This window comes from Schistocerca nitens, chromosome 1 (assembly GCF_023898315.1).
Source record: "Schistocerca nitens isolate TAMUIC-IGC-003100 chromosome 1, iqSchNite1.1, whole genome shotgun sequence".
Classification (NCBI taxonomy): domain Eukaryota; kingdom Metazoa; phylum Arthropoda; class Insecta; order Orthoptera; family Acrididae; genus Schistocerca; species Schistocerca nitens.
The window spans coordinates 568,804,439-568,822,795 of NC_064614.1; the positions used below are offsets into that span (position 1 = coordinate 568,804,439).

The following is an 18,357-nucleotide window of genomic DNA, read 5'->3' on the forward strand; positions in this document are numbered from 1 at the left end:
AAGTGCTCTACCAACAGAAATGCTTGGAGAATTGAAATCGGAATCCTTGGAAGATAGAAGACTTAGTTGTAAATTTTAAAAACTTGTATTTGAGGAAGAATGTGAAACCGCTCTCCTGACACCAGAGTGATCACTACTCCATCCATGAAGCCGGCCGGGGTGGCCGAGCGGTTAAAGGCGCTACAGTCTGGAACCGCACGACCGCTACGGTCACAGGTTCGAATCCTGCCTCGGGCATGGATGTGTGTGATGTCCTTAGGTTAGTTAGGTTTAAGTAGTTCTAAGTTCTAGGGGACTTATGACCACAGCAGTTTAGTCCCATAGTGCTCAGAGCCATTTGAACCATTTTTGAACTCCATCCATGAAATGTACAATGCTCTGGCATTAGGTACTACAGACAATATTTGCTCACATAACATCTTTCATTATGAATTTAAAAGTCAAGCTTCAGATAGTGACAAGAAAGGGTCTACTTAAACTAAAGATAAACATCCAAGTAAGAAGCAACAAATATATCAGTTACAAGAAGCTTCATCTTCCAAAGTGCAGGAAAAAAATGAGGGAAATGTCTACATTTATTATAAATTAATGTTACTGTTAAATTTTCTTGTAGAACCATAACCTGGAAGACATTTCAGAGAAATAGTAACATTTGGACCAAGTTTTCTGTTGTCATAACGGTCATTTCTGGCTTTAAATCACTTTAGTTCTAGCAGGCTACTATTAATACTTGTAGCATATTAGTCTCATAAATTAAAAGACAATCAGCAAGCTTAGTATAAGTTGTTTGTTTACTATTCTGTAAACTACTGCACCAGCCGTAACTTATTTGCTTACTGTCCTGTAAACTATTGCACCAGGTATAATAAAGCTCTAATGTGTTCACTCTTTGTGGGCAGAAAATGAGTAGATTACTATTCATAAGCAACTGGAAATCACCATGACTACTGTCAAGTGATTAGAAGCTGCTGTGAATGTGTGTGCTGGGAGGGCTACAAAGAATTGGGTACCACAGATACCAAAGGTAACTCAAGTAAAGTCCTCTCCTCTGGATAACATCACTCCTGCAGGAAATACAGGGCCCATCATTACTTGCCCATTCAACTGTGAGTGGCGTGTCAATGATAGATCTAGGTGTGCTTTACATGGGAGACAGAGATCATCTCCACTGGGTGCAGCACCATCCAAATAACAAACAAGTTCGAGGTGCTGTCTTCCACTGAAACCAAAACTAAGCCAGTGGGACTCGCTTCACCTGTTGGGAAACCTGCTGTGTCCTGTGTAAAAGGGCATCAAAAGCATAGAGGTAGGTGTTGGCAGTTCAACATATGGCGAATTATGGACATGGCAGGAAGGAGAGGGAAGGAATAGCAGGTGTACTCAGTGTGTATGCCTAGAGGCCTCATTAAGTATGTTAAAGAAACTGTTCCAGCAGCCATTGTTGGAACAGAATGCATTCAATGGCAGACTGTGGTGCACATTTGAACAAACGATACCTGTCATCTGCATTCCAAGGTCTCAGTTGGATCATTCCAGCAACTAGTAGAGAAGGATGAGAATACCATCCCCACTCACGAAGTATTGTCCACAGAATAGAACTTGGCCCCTGGCTCAGTTTAATGGCTTGAACCAAAGATTTCAAAGTTCTGTGACAAGCTAGGCTGTGACTTCCTAGACTTGCACCAAAGGGTTTAAAGTTGTATGGTCCCCCTAAATGAGTCAGGTATGCACTACACAACAGAGGCAGCTACCCAGGTAGCTGATGGTGTGTGTGTGTGGTGCATGCAATGGTTTAGGAAACTCTCCATCCAATCCAGATAACAACAGCTGTAGGAAGCACAGAAGTATCAGTGTAAGATCCAAAGAAATGCCCCTACAAGTGAGAGTATTACAATCTTTGTTGTTAACTGCTGAAGCATTTGCAATGAAGTGCCAGAGTTTGAAGTGCTCCTAAAAAGCAGTGAAGTTCACATTATACTAGGGATAGAAAGCTGGTTAAAACCTGAAGAGGACAGTAATGAAATCTTTAGAGAAAATTTAAGCATACACTGAAAAGATAGGGAACGGGAAATGGAGATGTTGTATTTGTCACAGCAGACAAGAAACTCAAATCCACTGAGATAGAAGTTGATGTTGCATGTGAGATTGTTTGGACAAAACTCAGTATCAAGAGTAGGTGTAATCTTATAATAGAATCCTGCTACTGACCACTAGACTCACTTCCTGGTGTAATTGAAAACTTCAGAGAAAACCTCAGTTTACCTGTACCTATCTTCCCTTATCCTACTGTAATTATTGAAGTAGACTTTAATCATTTACCAGTCAACTGCGATAATTATAGTTTTGTTTATGGTGGGCATGACAAGTCAGCCTGTGAAACATTACTAAATGCCTCCTCTGAAAAGTACCTAGAAAAGATGGCAACAAACACACCTGACCTTTTCGATGATTCGCATAAAAAATCATACCAGTGACCATGAAATGATAGTGGCAACAAGGGTTACTAAAGTATTACGGTGATTCAAAAGTTCATAACACTTTTGTTTTGCACATTGGTAGTCCAACTTCTAGGGATTTATTTATTGTCATTTTGCTCACTGTTGCTACCTTAGTTTACATACTGCTATCTGTAGGTAGTGAGTGAAGTTGTGAATACTACAAAATTGACTGTCAGGTGAAGAAATTGGAACATTTCCACCATATTCTTCTGTTTGAGTTCAATACATGGGTGACAGCAGTGAAGACATCCACAAACATTTGTGCCACATATAGGGATAATGTCACTGGACAGAGCATGGCAAGCAAATGGTTTCCTCATTTTAAGGAGGGTCTTTTTGGCATTAGTGACCCTGATCTACATCAGTGTACTCGAGAACTGATGAATGTGATGAACTATGATCATTCCACCATCATGCAAAATTTACATGCAATGGGGAAGGTTAAAAATTTGATTGCATGAGTACATACTCTAAGCCAAAATCACAAAATGGCCATAAGTGCACCTCTGCTTGCTCGTCGTCAATTGGCTCGTGAACAACACATATCATTCTTATTCAGTATTGTTACTGGTAACAAGAAATGATGTCTTTAAGCCAACATAAGGAAAAGAAAGGGATGGTTGAGCCCAAACAAAGCAGTGATTCCCCATACAAAGACCTGCACACATCCAAAAAGGATAATGTTATGCATCTGGTGGAACAGCAACAGTATAGTGTACCACAGTTGCTTCCTCAAGGTGTAATCATCACTGCTGACATTTACTGTTAACAACTGAGATGTCTTGCAATGACCAGGAAGACTGTGTGAAGTGATTTAAGGCCATGATAATGCCTGCTCACATTCAGCTAGACTGACAAAAAACACTATACAGGAGTTGGGTTGAGAAATCATTCCATACAACCTTATTCACCTCATCTTGTGCCCTCAGATTTCATCTTTTCCACTCTCTATTGAATAATCTCCAGGAAATTCTTTTCCACATGAAAATGTGCTTTGAACATGGCTTGACAAGTTCTTTGCTTCAAAACCACATGATTTCTACATCTGCAGGCTCAAAAAGTTACCCCACCCTTAGAAAGCTGTTGCAAATAGTGAATTAGAACATATTATTGATTACTAAGAGTCTCTCTTGTGTTTATGAAACTTATGGAAAAACAACACAATTAAATTATGCACCAACCCAATACAAAGAGCAACTGAAACAGATACATGGTCAGTAAACTAAATAAATGCAGAAGTGTTCTATCTCAACGGGAACCTGAAACTTTCAGCCCAGGACAAAAGCATTTAGAGGATCTATGGCTGAAGTTTAAAAAAATAGTTGACCATGCACTAGATAGATAAGCACCCAGTAGAACAGTTCATAAAGGGAAAGATCCTCCATGGTACACAGTCACTGTAAAGAAAGTTCTAAAGAAACAGGGACTACTGTACAAGAGGTATAAAACAAATCAAAGGGCTATAGACAGAGAGATGCTGAATGAAATGTGTTTGGCAGTCAAGAGAGCAAGGAATAAAGCCTTCAATGACTACCGTAGCAGTATATTGTCAAAAGCTCTTTCACAAAACCCAAAGAAATTATGGTCATATGTAAAGGCTGTTTAGTTGCACCACAGTTAATGTCCAGTCACTCATGACCAAGACAGCAACTGCAATTGAGAGTACCAAAGCAAATGCAGAATGTTTAAATCTGTTTTTAAATTTTCTCTTACAAAGGAAAATCCAGGAACATTGCCCCAGTTTAATCCTCGTACCACTGAAAATATGAGTGAAATAGATATCAGAGTAGGTGGCAATGAGAAACAGTCAAAATCATTCAAACTGAACAAAGTCCCAGGGCCCAATGGGATCCCTAACAGATTCTACACTCAATTTGCAGCTCTTAGACCCTCTGTTAACTGTGAGGTCTGTCTAAAAAATATCCAACCTTTGATTTTCCCACACAAAATACAGATGATAGCACGGCACCACTGTACACATTAAAGGAAGAGACTTTTATGCACATGCATGAATTTTGTCCCTGCCTTCCAGAGCATCAGTCGCTGCCTGTCGGTCACTGAGTGAGGTGCTACACAACATGTTCATTGGATTACTGATTCTCTCAAGATGACTGTACGTGTTGAGCAGATACTGCGATTTCGTCAAAGGCTTGGTGATTCTCCAAGCAAAACAATTCGTAAGATTCAGCAGATGTTTGGAGAAGATGCGATACGTGTAACACAAATTAAGGAGTGGTTCAACTGATTCAAAAATGGCCGCACATCAGCAGAGAGTAACCAGCATTCTGGCAGGCCCCACACTGCTTGGAGTGCAACTGTTGTTGAGAATATGCAAAATTTGGTGATGGCAGATCATCGATTAAGTGTGTGGGAGATTGCCCAAGAGGCTGGAGTGAGTAAAGAGTCTGCACATAAAATTTTGCGTGATGATTTGAACATGCACCAAGAGGCTGCGCAATTTGTACCCAAGTTGTCGCCAGAACCAAAAGACCTCCGTTTGGACATTGCACAGGACCTTCTGGACACCACCAACACTGATCCTGGGTTTCTGAACATGGGAGATGAGTCATGGGTGTACAGATATGTCCCCGAAACAAAAAGACATTCGTCGCAATGGAAGCATCCCGAGTCTCCAAGGCTGAAGAAAGTGCGGCAGGTGCAAAGCAAAACCAAGGTGATGCTGACTGTCTTCTTTGATGTCTGTGGAATTGTGCATCATGAATATGCACCAGAATGACAAACAGTGACAAAGGATTACTATCAAAATGTTCTCCTGTGACACTGTGACACAGTTCGATGCAAAAGACCAGACATGTGGACGATGAAAAACTGGCAACTGCATCATGACAATGCCCCCATTCATTCCTCCCACTTGATCCAAAATTTCTTGGCCAAACATGGAATTACAGCCATTCGCCAACCTCCCTACTCTCCAGACATGGCTCCTTGTGACTTCTGCTTGTTTCCAGAATTGAAGACGCCACTGAAAGGATCCCGTTTTGAGAGTAGAGAAGAGATAATGCAGAACACGACAACAGAGCAGAACACCATTCCAAAAGAAGACTTCCAGAGGTGTTTCCAGCAGTGGAAGGTTTGGTGGGCTAAGTGTGTGCAAGAACAAGGGGGCTACTTTGAAGGGAATTGGGGTCCCAGCCCCGTCAGGCATTTATAATATTTTTTCTGGCCAAAAGCCAGATACTTTTAGACAGGCCTCATATAATCTATCGTACAATCTTAAAAAATCATGCCCAGTAGTCGGAAGAAAGCACAGGTCATACTGCTCTACAAGAAAAGTACAAGGAGTAATCCACAAAACTGCCATCCAATATCCTTGACACCAATTTGTTGTAGAACCTTAGATTGTATTCTATGTTGAACAGGAGTACGTTCTCCGCCAATCAGCATAGATTTCAAAAACACAAATCACATGAAACCCAACTTGCACTTTTCTCATATAACATACTGAAAATTTTGGATCAAGGCAGCCAGGTGGTTGCAGTATTTCTTGATTTCCAAAAAGCAACTGACTCAGCACCACATCTACACTTGCATAAAAAGTATGAAAATATGGGATATCAAGCAAAATTTGAGACTGGATTCCGGATTTTTTGGTAGATAGAATGCACCAAGTTATCTTCGATGGAGAGACTTCAATGGATGCATAAGTAACTTCAAGTGTGTCCAAGGGAAGTGTGTTGAGATCTTTGCTGCTCATTTTGTATATAAATGACCTTATGGATGATATTAATGGTAATCATAGGTTTTTTGCAGATGATGCAATTATCTACAAGAAGTATTGTCTGAATGAAGCTGCATAAACATTCTGTCAGATCTTGATACAATTTCAGGTTAGTGCAAAGACTGTCAACTTGCTTTAAATGTTCAGATATGTTAAATTGTGCCCTTCAAAAAAAGAAAAAAAAATCCTATGAATATAATAATATCAGTGAGTCACAGATGGAATTGGTGAACTCATACAAATACCTGAATGTAACACTTACTAGGGACATGAAATGGAATTATCATATAAGCTCATCTGTGGGTAAACCACGTATCAGATTTCAGTATATTGGCAGAATACTAGTGAAATGCAGTCTACAAATGAGGTTTCTTACAAATCACCTGTGTGATCCTTCCTAGGATATTTCTCAAGTGTGTGGGACATGCACAAATAGGACTAGTTGGGAATATTGAATGTACACAGTGAAGGGCAGCACATATGATCATAGGTTTGTTTGGCCTGTGGGAGTGAGTCACAGAGATGTTGAAAGAACTGAATTGGCAGACTTCTGAAGATAGACATAAACTATCCAAAGAAAGTTTAATAACAAAGTTTCAAGAACCAGTTTTAAATGACAACTCTAGAAATATAGTACAGCCCCCTCCATATTCCTCCCATAGGCATCGTGAGGACAAGATAAGATTACTTACAACATGCACAGAGGAATTTAAACAATCATTCTTCCTGTACTCCACACATTGATGGAAAAGAAAAAGCCCTAATAACTGGTACACTCTGCCATGGTCTTCACAGAGAATAGATGTAGATATTCCGAAATTAAGAAAAAATCCATTCAGTACCACATCACAAAAGTCATAGAGGAACAACTCTAATAGACGAAGGAAACTATTTCCCAAAACCTAGTAGTCGGCTCAGTTTTTCAGTTTGTATGTACACATCTGTTGCAGTTTGTTCTTTTGTTGCTTATAAAGTTTCATTCTGGAAACTCCTTTTTCTATAACTATTTATACATTATCCTTTGATAATTCAATGAGATAAGTTTAAATTTTGAAGACATAGTATATTTTAATTTTCCTTGGCATTTAGATGCTCCAGATCCTCCACATTACTCATCTCTTTAGTTTGATTTTGTACCAGATTAATTTATTTCCTACTTAAATTTCAATTGTACAATGTAACATTCGTCTATCCCCTTAATCTCTTCACATTCAAGCTTGTTGTTATTTGTATACACCCAATCTTCCTGTGTAATCAGTCACATTTCAAACCTTGATGTCTCAAATACATTCAACAAATTCATTCTTACCACTAGATACTTCCTTACACATTACAACTCATGAGCAACCATAGTCCAGATTAATTTTTAGTTAATCTTAGAAACAACCACTTTCATTATTTTATTCTTCCTTCTTGGCTGTAAACAGTACTGCAATGGAAATTCATGCAAAGTGTGGAGACATTTCAGTCTTATTTGTAAGATTCTCCTTGCAAGTATTTGATCAAAAAATCATACAGCTGTCCTTCAAGTAGTTTTCCACCTTGCTATTTCTTAGTTCTGAAATAATACATGGCTCCATTGCCAGATAAATCCTATTGTTCCTGAAAATGTCATCAGAGGTTTGAAACAATACTTAGTAAAGCCCATTACATATATTCTAAAAGCATAAAAATGATTACACTAAACTCTGTTGCATTCATAAATTGTCTGATCCCCAACTAACATCATTATCAACTTATGGCCTGCCCAAAGATTTCCACAAAGTGCTGTTGCTTCTCACACTGATTATTATTATTAATTTTGCATGTTTCTGCCACTTTAACACTTTCTCAGTGGAGCAGCATTTGATGTTTCGCCTGTACTGTATGCTGTCTACAGCAAAGACATCATTGTGTATACTGCTGCAGTATTGACCAGCTAGAGCACGAAATAATTTTTTTCCCAGAAATTTTTTCCCCACTCCTTTATTTGGTAAACACAAAAAAAAAGAAAAGAACCCCAGAAAAAACTAATTTTTACATAAACTTGGCACTGTTTATCTGGAATCTTAAATAATCATTCTTGGTTTTGTTGTCTCTTGATTTTTTATTTTTTATTGACATTTTACGCTGCTATTTCATTTGCGAAACACATGAATAAATTATACGAACAATATTTATTAATATAACTTTTGCATCATTAAACACTGCAGTCTTAAATAAGAGCCATTCATGGATGTGTTTTTCATTGAAGTTTTGCTGTCTGCTGCTTTTTTGTCTTGCTGAGTGATGATCCTTTAAAGTGCAACATGCAGTGTGGCCAAAATTTTCTTGCTAGTTCCTCAATTAATCTCTCAATGTACGAGCTTGCTTTCTTGGTGTAGGAGTGGCACAATCAGCATATCCACATAATTGCAAGGCAATGCCCTCTTTGAAAATTTGAAAATACATTCTTTCCCTCGAAGCGCTCGGGGCCCTTGAAAATTTGAAATGACATTCTTTTCCTCGAAGCGCTCGGGGCCCAAGCATTTACTACAGAGGCCCTAGTACGACCTCGTAGGACATTGCAACTTTTCTCCATCATTTCAACTCCTTTCTCAATGTTGAATAAAACAAAGAATCTTATCACTGAGATTAAAACCTTTTGTATCTTGTTTCTCCAGTACAACCTTTAGTTTCATTATAACTTCTCCTTGTCCTTTTTCCTGATGATGTCTAAAACAACCATTAAATTATTAGAACTCTGCTTTTATCCATCCAGTTAGAAATTTTGATGCCATCTCTACACACCTTTGGGAAGTCCTGGTCTATTGGGAACAATTATTCCACAGAGAAGTATATTTTATCTAACAGTTTACGCACTAGGGTAATGCTTATGTTGTTTACGTTTCTAGGGGCATCATTATTAACCAAATGGCACCAAGACCATAAAATTATAAATCAGTCACAAGGCATAGTAGCTTTTATAACTATTTTTGTACAGTGGATTCTTTGACCAATAAAATAAAATTTCAGGGAAATCATTTAACCTTACAATTAGCATTATGTCAGCAAATTTGTCTATTTCTTTCTCAGAAATGTCAATCCAATTGGCTAGATGAGATCTTTTTTGCCTGTCATTTTGGGTGGTTTCTGTGCTGGATATCTGTCTGTTTCCAACACCATATTGTTAAATATGTCTTGTGTTACCAACATTTTGTAAACATCAGAAGGGATGTCCAAACTGGTCGAAATGTTAACTTCCAAACCCTGACTGACAATTACTTTTGTTAAATTTTGTCTAATTGGTTTCCAAATTGGGATACAATTTTCACTGACACCATTATCATTATCAGAGTTACATACAATATCCATGAACCTCACTGGAACAGAAGTCATCATCATTTACATGTAAATCCAGAGAGAATCTTGAATCTTGGGGCTTGTAAGCTGGATCATCATCATCAGATGCAAAAAAGAAGTCATGGTCACTGGAGACATTTTGATTTAGGATGTAGTTCAAATAGCAGCGTAGTCCCTCTTTATCTAATGGTGTACTATGTCTTCGTTTTCTTGTTACAGGCAGCCCAGAAGTAGATGGATCCATTTCTAGCTAAACATGCAACGAAACGTGATTAGAACTGGTACCCAAACATAATTATTATAGCAGACAATCTCATGACTGTAAACATGATTTTGCTACATTCCTTACAGCAGCTGTTCTTGCCTGCTAGCACTAACATATGATAGTGTGAGTATTTTAATGTCCAAGAATAAGAGACCTGTTTTCTGTAGCATTTGGTGCTAAAAGAGTGTAGTACCAATCAAGACATAAGATGACCCAAACAATTGAAAACCAGCATGAAAAGATGTCATCGGGTCACTGGTGGGCCGAACAGAAGCAATAACATATTTGAGTTATTTATCTCATGTTGAATAATTATACACCTTGGAGCCTTTTACAGCTTGGAATTTCTCATAATTGTTCTTGCAATTTCAAGAAGTTTCTGAAATTCATGCTGATGGGGAGAAACGAACTGCTTTGGGGACCATGGTGGGATAAGCAGTAGGGAATATGTTAACATACATCTCTCCCCTTCCATGTGAAACAATATTTCTCTTGCACAACAAACATTATGTTTTAAGTGTGGGTATTTTAGAAAATGATTATAAAGAAGTGTTAGTGAACAAATAACAAGAATGTGAAAACTATATAATGTCATTAAAAATGGTAATTAAAGATGGTACATCTGTTATACTTACAAATGTGAATTTCAAGAATAAGAGATAAGTATAGGTATATCCAATTCATTAAGCTCTAAAAATGCAGAATTAATATTAGACACACTGATGTCATTATTTTATTTAAAAACAAGATGGGATACTAATACAAACTATGTGGCACAGTTTTTGAGGCTATTTCAACCACTTTGTTTTCTTTTTAAAAAATTAATCCTTTTATTTCATATCAAGTGAATACACAACATATTTCACATTACCAATAAATTATCTATTTGTCATACTCAATGTGAGTAACTTTGTTTTGATATACATAAACTTACACCAAAAGACAGTGTTATAACGATCTTACAGTTCATAGTTAAAACTTCCAACTTTAGGACAAAATAGTAACTAACAAACAACTTCCAAGAATGAATAAGGTACCTTTTAAAAAGATTCTTAGAAAAACAAATTTTCTACGTGATCACATTACATAGTCTTACTTATGAAAATTTTATGAAAGAAGTTTTATGATTACTTTAAATTTCAAAAGCAAGTTTAGATCTGTAAGCAGGACACAACCACAAAATTTCATATGCATGTTACAAGAGATGGTACAACTTACAACCAGACAATGAGATTCTTGTGAGTCATGCTGCTCTAAACACATAGTTGATCACAGAAGATTGCTACAAATAATAATGTGAGTGGCAACAGTCCATCTGGAAAACATTAATGTAGTAGCAATAAATGTCATGCTCTTAACATTACAAAATATGCACAGCTTTGAGAGCATGTATTTACAGCTATAAAAGAGTCCAATAGCAGCAACAGCAACACAATGTGATCTCTTAGGTTTCCTTGATGTGAGTGAATATTGTACGTAAATGAGGATAACTCAGCAGAACACCCAGAAGCACATTCTATTTAGAATGTTTGTCAACATCAGAATCAACAGTTAGAGACATAAGAGTTTCATTACATTAAAACAGTGTTGATACAATCATATTAGTGTCTACTTTACATTGTTTGCTATATACAGTGAACACCCCTATCATTAGCAAATATGTGAGACAAAATAAGTTTAGTACATTTCAAGAATACATAATTATCTGGTAACAACAGATCCGAAATCACATTTCACAACAGTAGTAAAATACTTTGAACTCTTATAAGAAATAGAGTGATATCATCAGAAGTACTTTTGGTGCATAAGGCTATGATCCCTTTTCATTTATATCACACTACTTTATAAGAGGCACTTTAAACTAAGAATCATCCTATACTTAAGAGAGAGACAACAGAATTGTTGTAGATTCAAAAATTAGCTGGAGATACTTCTTTCTCTAATTGTCCATCTTTTGAAAAGATTTCTAAACTATTTTAACTAAGAACTTTGTTGTTTTGCTGTTTGTTTAGTATCAACTATAATCTTCTTGTAAACACAAAAAAAGAAATACACAAAATTATGCTGAGTCACACAATCTCTATTTTCCTGGATGTCATATACAACCTCTGTGTGATCTCCCAAAGTTACTATCCTATAAATTTTTGTTACTATGACTACTTTTCCTGATTAGCACAGATATTTCTTGTACTCACTTGTCACAAAAATAATGCCATCATCACGTCTCTATGGATAAAACATGAATTCTGAAAGAGAGATAAAATCACAGAATTAAGAAACATATAAATCAAAATTTGGACTAAAATGTTACTTTTAAAATGTCCATGCATAACTGTTTATACACTTACACTAGACCTGCACCAACCAGCTAATTCAGACAGCTTTTAGAAAAAATATTACAATAATTCATGAAAATGCACAAACAAAAGCCATTTTTAGGTACTGATACATTGTGTGGCAACATTTGCATCATGGCAGAGAATATACAGTAAAATTGAATAGTTTTTGTTAAGTTTTCTGATTAAATTTATAGGGCTATAAAATACCACAGCACTTGCTTATTCTCTTATTCATATTTTCGGTATAATACATCTCTATATTTGTTTAGACTGTACCCTACCTTAAACAGAAACCTTACAGATTAGTAGAGATTTCTCTTAGTGTCATGTCTTACTTCTCTAATGTCAAGCAACTTCCTCAAATGCAAATCAGATTAAGTCAAATGTGATCACATGACAAATACAACAGAGGTTTATGTTGCTGTTATTAACCAGAAATAGGTAAATCCTTGTCTTAAAAATCACACAACAGTATTTGACCTGTGATTACTTAATTAGCTCAGAATGCTTGAAAAAAAGTTGATTCATACTATGATTTTTGAGGTGCAAATCTAAGATGTCATTCAGATACAATTCTTTTAAGCTCATGCAGTGCCATTTCACCACCTATCATATCCCAACAACCCTTTCAAGACAAGTCATACCACAGTTCACTGTACCATAACCCCCTTACCACTTCAACCAACTTTTACATTTACATTACATATATTCATGCAGAAAGTTCATTCAGAACTCTCTCACTGTTATTCAATTCTTCCCTTTACTCACTTTTCAGTTTTCTATGTTGTTGTTCTCAGTTCATTCAATCTAATGTACTCTAGCCTAACATTCTATTTTATTTTCCTTCAATTTCCATAGGACCAAATTGAGGAGCAAATCTCCAAGGTCATGGGATGTGTCAGTACATGAAAATAATAACAGTTAAAAATAAATGTTCATGAACCTTAAAAAAGTCAGTCCATAAGTTTAAGTAAACACTATCAGCAATACAATAAAAATCAACTTAATTTTTCAAGGAACTCGTCGACAGAATAGGAGGAGTGACCCATGAGGAAACTCTTCAGTTTCGATTTGAAAGCACGTGGATTACTGCTAAGATTTTTGAATTCGAGTGGCAGCTTACTGAAAATGGATGCAGCAGTAAACTGCACACCGTTTTGCACAAGAGTTAAGGAAGTCAGATCCAAATGCAGGTTTGATTTCTGCCGAGTATTAACCGAGTGAAAGTTGCTTATTCTTGGGAATTGGTAACGACAATAAGGAAGATACGTATTGAGAGGCCAATGTCAAAATACCCAGACTCGTACAGAGGTCGACGAGAGGTTCATGAACTAACACCACTTATTGCCCGAACCGCCCGTTTCTGAGCCAAAAACATCCTTTTAGAATGGGAAGAGTTACCCCAAAAATGTAATACCATATGACATAAGGGAATGAAAATAAGTAAAGTAGACTATTTTTCATGTTGAATTAGCACTCACTTCAGATACTGTTCAAATAGTAAAAATGGCAGCATAAGTCTTTGAACAAGATCCTGAATGTGAGCTTTCCACGACAGCTTACTATCTATCTGAACACCTAGAAATTTGAACTGTTCAGTTTCACTAATCATATGCCCATTCTGTGAAATTAAAATGTCAGATTTTGTTGAATTGTGTCTTAGACACTGTAAAAACTGAGTCTTACTGTGATTTAGTGTTAGTTTATTTTCTACAAGCCATAACTGAGGCCATGTACTGCACTATTTGAAACCGAGCCAATGTTACACACAACATCCTTTACTACCAAGCTAGTGTCATCAGTAAACAGAAATATTATTTTAGAGTTACCCATAATACTAGAGGGCATATCATTTATATAAATAAGGAACAGGAGTGGCCTCAACACTGATCTCTCCACACACACACACACACACACACACACACACACACACACACACACACACACTCTCTCTCTCTCTCTCTCTCTCTCTCTCTCTCTCTCTCTCTCTCTCTCTTGACAATACCCCACTCAGACCCCACATCACAGTCATTCTCAACAGTCATTCTCAACACTGTGAATAATGACCTTTTGTTGTCTGTTGCTAAAGTAAGAGGTGAACCAATTGTGAGCTACTCCCCATATTCCATAATAGTCCAACTTCTGGAGCAATATTTTGTGATCAACACACTCAAATGCCTTACTTAAATCAAAAAATATGCCAAGCATTTGAAACCTTTTGTTTAACCCATCCAGTACCTCACAGAGAAAAGAGAATACAGCATTTTCAGTTGTTAAACGACTTCTAAAGCCGAACTGTACATTTGATAGCAAATCGTGTGATATAAAATGATCAATTATCCTTACATACATAGCCTTTTCAATAACGTTTGCAAACACTGATGGCACAGAAATAGGTCTAAAATTATCTACATTATCCCTTTCTCCCTTTTTATAAAGTGGCTTTACTACTGAGTACTTTAATCGCTCAGGAAACTGACCATTGCTAAAGGAAAAATTACAAATGACTAAATACAGGGCTAACATGTGCAGCACAGTACTTTAATATTCTGCTAGACACTCCATCATAACCATGAGAGTCCTTGGTCTTCAGTGACTTAATTATTGACTTAATCTCCCTCTTGCCTGTATCACAGAGAAGTATTTCAGAGATCACTCTCGGAAAGGCATTTGCCAAGAAAGTTATATGATTTCCTGAAGAAACTAAATTTTTATTTAATTCACCAGCAATTCTCAGAAAATGATAGTTAAATAGTGTACATGTATCTGATTTATCAGTAGCAGAAATACTTTCACTGCGAACTGACTTTATATAATCAACGTTGTGCTGCTGACCAGACACTTCCTTCACAACAGACCATATGGTTTTAATTTTATCCTGTGAATTAGCTATTCTATTTGCATACCACATACTCTTTGCCTTCCTGATAACATTTTTAAGCACCTTACAATACTGTTTGTAATGGGCTACTGTAGCTCGATTGAGACTACTTCTAGCATTTCGATATAATTCCCGCTTTGTTCTACACGATATCCTTATCCCACTAGTCAGCCACCCGGACTGTCCATTACTGCTAGTACCCTGTTTAGAATGTACTAATGGAAAGCAACTCTCAAAGAGCATGAGAAATGTGTTAAGGAAAGCATTGTATTTATCATCGATGTTATCAGCGCTATAAACATCCTGCCACTCTTGTTCCTTGACAAGGTTTAAAAAACTCTCTATTGCTGTTGGATTAACTTTCCTACATAGTTTGTAATTAAATATGACCTTGGTTTGAGTACAAAAGCCTTTTAGTGTTAAAATTTGTGCATCATGGTCTGAAAGGCCATTCACGCTTTTACTAACAGAATGACCATCTACTATTGAAGAATGAATAAAAATATTGTCTATAGCTGTGCTACTGTTCCCCTGCACCCTAGTTGGAAAAAACACAGTTTGCATCAGATCATATGAATTTAGGAGATCTACCAACATCCTTTTTCTTGCACCATCATATACAAAATTTATATTGAAGTCACCACATATAACTAGTTTCTGGTACTTCCTACAAAGTGAATCAAGAACCCCCCTATAGCTTGTGCAGAAATGCTCTGAAGTCGGAGTTAGGGGACCTATAAACAACAACAATTAGAGGTTTAGTTTCACTAAATTCAACTAATGCTACACAACTTTCAAATATCTGTTCAGTGCAGTGTCGTGATACGTCTATGTACTCAAATGAAATACCATTTTTTACGTACAGAGCCACTCCTCCACCCCGCAAGGAACTCCTTGAGAAACAGCCAGCTAATCTGTAGCCTGGTAAAGGAAGCCTCTGAATTGTCAAATCAAGTGATGTTTCTGACTTTTCTTGTCATCCTTATGTTGACTACATTATAGAATACTTTTACCCCATTTTGATTATGATTACTTTTTTCCACAATTAAATTACTTCTTTTACATGAACAGTACAAATGTATTTCCAATATTCTCAACATAATTTGTAACATTCTAGGGTATATATATATATATATATATATATATATATATATATATATATATATATATATACCCTAGAATGTTACAAATTATGTTGAGAATATATATATATATATATATATCTAAAAAGAAAGATGATGAGACTTACCAAACAAAAGCGCTGGCAGGTCGATATAAATATATATATATATATAATATATATATATATATAATATATATATATATAATATATATATTATAATATATATATATATATATTATAATATATATATATATTATAATATATATATATTATAATATATATATAATATATATATATATATATATATATAAATTATGTTGAGAATATATATATATATATATATATATATATATGTCTGTGGGAAGAATATAACAAGCTAATAATATACTGTTTCTCCACACCTCCGATTTACACAGCCTAGCTGCCACCTCACTCCTCAACTACCAAAAGAGGTTTATGTAGAGGGTGATTCTGTTTAAGCTTTTAACCTCATATATTTTCTGAACCATTTAAGGTATCATTACTCTGTATCCATTGAAATAAATTCCTCACTAAATGATGTATTGTCTCTTTTCATAGCTATATTAATTATTGAAATATTAGTGTCTACCTCACTTTTTCAAAAGGAACTACAGTAAATTTTGCTGCTAATATCATAGTTTTAAAAGAGATGAATTCAATGGAATTTTTAATCTCCAAGATCAGATTAGTAGCATCAGAGAAATTATGATATTTTGAAGATAGGATTTATGTGTTATGAACATGAAACCAGTTGGTGTCCTATTTTCAAGTTTGTGTTATTATAGAAAACTGTTGTGTCAGGCTGATGAGGTACTCCAGCTTGATGGAAGCTAAGGAGTCTGGTTACAAAAGTGAAGCTAAGGAGTCTAGTTATAAAAAAAATGAGAGAAGTTTTAAATTAAACTGATACTCATCGAACTTGGCTACATGTGACTGGACTGGCACACCAACTGGAGGGCAAATTACATGGCATCTAAGGATGATTCACCAGATAACTACAGTAACATTCTACTGTTCTTTCTGCCACAGCCCTGACAGAATAGTGCACATCAAAAACTGAATACATTTATAAAACATGGGACTGAGGTATAAGGATTGTTAAATAGTGCACTTATACTGTAAAATTACATCAGCAACAGCAAGGAAACAGAACTCACAAAAGATTGTGATTATAAACACTTCCTCAAAATTCCATTTATATCACCAAGTAATCAAAATGCCCACCAGCTACTGCAACACACATTTGCAGTCACTAATGCAAGGACGTATGGATAGCCTGATGAATTTCCTTTGACATCATTGCAGATACTGCAATGATACGATGTTTTAAACCCTCTTGGGCCACTGAAACTTGTACACAGACTTCACCTTTGAGAGTATTTGTGAACTTCACATGCCAAGTGATAACATCTTATCATCCTAACCAGCTACAGGTGTATAAATGCTTTCCTTGGTATAAATGAGAAGTGAGCTTGGTACCCATCATGCTGGTACCACATACATCTACAAATTTATGTACTTCCAGAGGTACTTCCTCTAGGAGAGCCAGCAGCACTTGATACCCATTAAAGATTCTTCAGTGAAGTAAGAGGAGTCACACAGTCGGAAATACAGAAGCGTCCGATCTTACCCGTCGGCTTTGACCCATGACGTCACAAATGTAGCGGAAACGACTATAAACGACAATTCCAATATGGCGGATATAAAAACATCGCATACGTATTATAAACACTGAAATACACAAGTTTCACAAAAAGCCTAATGACTCTAACGGGACAAGCGTGGGAAATTGGGGGTTTTTGGGTGGGGACAAACTAAATATACACAAATGTAGCCACCGACCGCCATACAAAACCACGCAAAACAACGAAATAAATCAACATCACAAAACTGACCAAATACCAAAAAACACATTCCTATCCAGAATCGGACACTTCCCTTGACCTATGTAGCTCAACAGAACCTACCAATCACATCCTCCAATACAAAAAAAAAAAAAACGAACACTTCCCTTACACCTACATACATCTACAACAGCTCCCAATCACATAAATTACGATCGAACACTTCCGTTGACCTATATAGCTCAACAGAACCTACCGATCACATCCCCCAACACCAACATAAAAAAACCAACACTTCCCTTACACCTACATACATCTACAACAGC

General features: G+C 36.4%; 1 protein-coding gene across 1 annotated transcript in view; it reads right to left on the reverse strand.

The window, feature by feature from the left end:
- Positions 1 to 10,836: 10,836 nt before the first annotated feature.
- The window catches only part of LOC126254796 (MOB kinase activator 1B), a 69,650-nt gene continuing 62,129 nt past the window's right edge, over positions 10,837 to 18,357 (reverse strand). The window contains exon 7 of the transcript XR_007546445.1: positions 10,837 to 12,069. The gene's annotated coding sequence lies outside the window, so the exon portion shown is untranslated. The remainder of the gene's footprint in view (positions 12,070 to 18,357) is intronic.